General features: G+C 39.0%; 1 protein-coding gene across 2 annotated transcripts in view; it reads left to right on the plus strand.

Annotated features, from left to right (window-relative positions):
* Nucleotides 1–2,738, plus strand: part of LOC112157392 (teneurin-3) — an 800,843-nt gene that overhangs the window by 349,068 nt on the left and 449,037 nt on the right. For both annotated transcript variants that reach the window (XM_036213709.1, XM_024290091.2), the window contains one exon: nt 1,170–1,222. The gene's annotated coding sequence lies outside the window, so the exon portion shown is untranslated. The remainder of the gene's footprint in view (nt 1–1,169; nt 1,223–2,738) is intronic.

Genomic DNA, 2,738 nt, shown 5'->3' on the forward strand with positions numbered 1-2,738 from the left:
ATGACTATTTCTCAGGGTGTATTCAGACTGGACACATTTGGTCCACCTAAGGGTTCAGTCTGAATACATCCAAGCAGGACCAAGAACCGCGAACTTCGGTTTGCTCTGAAATTCCTCGGTCTGAATACGATCCGTGCTGGGACCGGAACAATTGAGCCAAAATGGCCGCCGTAGCAGGTTGTTAGCGGACAAACGTGGAGGAGTGATGCAACAGGTACTCATTGAAATGTGGGCGGGTGAATGCTGACTCATTAAAACAACTTTTAACGTGATACACTTGCATCTCACACTGTTGTCCCAACAATCTATACGTCACAAACACTTATTAGCATACTATAGCGTCCTCAGTAACCGCCTTGCAGCAATCCTCCGCCATACAAAAGTTGCTGTAAAAAGTCTCGAATCTGGCAACACAGACATTCAAAAGTATAAATAAGTGAACAAACCTGACAAGGATTTTCTAAGTGTAGCACTTCCATCTTTTTTTTTTTTGTTTTTACTTTCCCCCGTAACTCTTGGCCTATGACTGAAGAGATCTTTAGTCACGTGGTTTTGTTAAAAGTTTTGATCTGGAACAGAAATCTCCGGTAGTCTGAATACAGACCAAACGCATGGTTTTGGACTCGATCTGGAACAAATAATTTTTCCAATCTGAATACAGAATCTGTTTGAGCAGCTACATAAACTTTTGGAAACAAAAACGTTTATACTTAGCATTTTTTTCTTTAATTAATTCCTTAATGTAGCACACCAACTTTTCTGCTATCTGTATATGCTGTACAGGAATATCATGTCAATCTTATCAAACTGATTAGAATTAGCATGATGATTTAGTTGGTATATTGTTTCATTATGAAAACTGTGCTGCTGATGCCTCTATTGTCTGGTATGTGGTCTGCCTCTGCAAAAAAATAAAAAATAAAAGTATTTTTTCTAGTGTTTTAAATTTAACCTATCCCTTATTTGTATGTGTAAATTACATGCAAAACTGTGCATAATGTATTTATCAAAAAAGAAAGAAAAAAAAGCTTTTCAGTATTTTATTTTGCATTTATTTCTTTCCTCAGTTAATGTCTGTTTGTACTTTTTTGTCATACCAAACAATTATGCTTAAAGATAGATATTATAAATGTGCACTTTTTTAATAGGATCTCTTATCCTCATTTCAGGTCTTTTAAAGAAATATCTGAATTGAGGCCATTGCTGCTCCCTGACTGTTCTGGTAAGTGCTCTTCTCCTCCTCCAGTGTCTTTCAAAACTATTAATTTGACTTTGTCATCAGTTGATGGTCCATTTTTTTTAAATAGGTCCATCATTAAACTAAACCAAAGTAAAAAAAATAAAGTTACCTTTCCAGACTCAAAATTGCTATTTCAGGCATGTTTTGTCTCTATTTCAGTGCAGGCCTCCAAAAAGACAAATTTTGCCCTAACTACATACATTTGCTGCAATAAATCAAAATAAGAAACTCGATTTTATTTAAACAAGACACCCTGCGAAGAGAAAAAAAAAAACAGCTTGTATTTATATTGTGCTTTTCACCTTCATGCAAGGACTGACACGCTTTACAAATCACACTCCCTTCACCCATTTATACACATTCATACATGGATGGCGGCAGAGCTGCCATGCGTGGTGCTAACCATATTTAACTCAGGAAAAAATGGGTTGTTACAGTAAACTGATTATTCACAGTTTTCATCTCTAACAGGTTCAATATGTGGTAGAGGGTCTCACCTAACCACGCTTTGACACTCGTCAGTGGGAAGAGTAAGAATTGTACTTGTGATTATAGGTGGACCACTCTATTTCTGCACCAAGACCCTGCACATATGGGGCTTTCTACACTTGGATTTTTGTTTAATGGAGTAATAATGCAAACACTTGGATTACAAATGATATATAAGAATTGTGTTTTTGGCTGTGACTGATTTATTTCACTAGCAGTGGATGCAGTTTGTTTTTTAGGACAGAGAAGTGACTGGATGTTTTGTTTGGTTAGTTCTACTTTAAATTAAAGAGTTTTGTAAAAACAAATGATGAAAGTGTATTTGCATAGAATGAACATGAAAGGGCAAAAATATGGTGCAGTTTGTAAGAGGACCCCAAGTAAAAGTGCCAAAACAGAGGACCGGTTTAAGAGTATTATTGTAGAGGGTAGAGGAGTCTTCTTGTTCAGGGGTGGGGCGAGACCGGGGCTGAGAGCTGGAGGTTGGCAGGCAGGCAGACAGACAGACAGGTTGAAAGATTGACGTAGTGAGCTGACAGACAGAGCAGGCAGACTCGAAGGCAGAGCAGGCAGATTCGAAGGCAGAGCAGGCAGACTCGAAGGCAGAGCAGGCTGACTTGCAGGCAGACTCGAAGGCAGAGCAGGGATTTCAGAGCTGAAAGTCAGATCAGGAATGGGAATCTGGACATTGGGCTTTAAGGTAGTGTAGAATCTAACAGGGGAAGGCTGGAGAGACAAGGTATAAGTAGCTGGCAGGACAGGTGAGTCAGATGAGCAATCAAGGCAGCTCAGCAAGGCAGGGAAAGGAGGGGCTGAGTGGAGCTCAGGCATGACAGAAACGCACATTTACATGGAGTTTTCATTCGAAGTTGTCACTTGAACACGTGTTGCCAAAGCCAATGTGAATTTAGCTTCACAAACACTGACCAGGAAACAAAAAAAGAAAAAAAGAAAAACACTGCAAAACTCTGGTATTCACTTGACTATGAGTAATGGATAAAGTGATCAT

This window comes from Oryzias melastigma, linkage group LG1 (genome assembly GCF_002922805.2).
Source record: "Oryzias melastigma strain HK-1 linkage group LG1, ASM292280v2, whole genome shotgun sequence".
Lineage (NCBI taxonomy): Eukaryota > Metazoa > Chordata > Actinopteri > Beloniformes > Adrianichthyidae > Oryzias > Oryzias melastigma.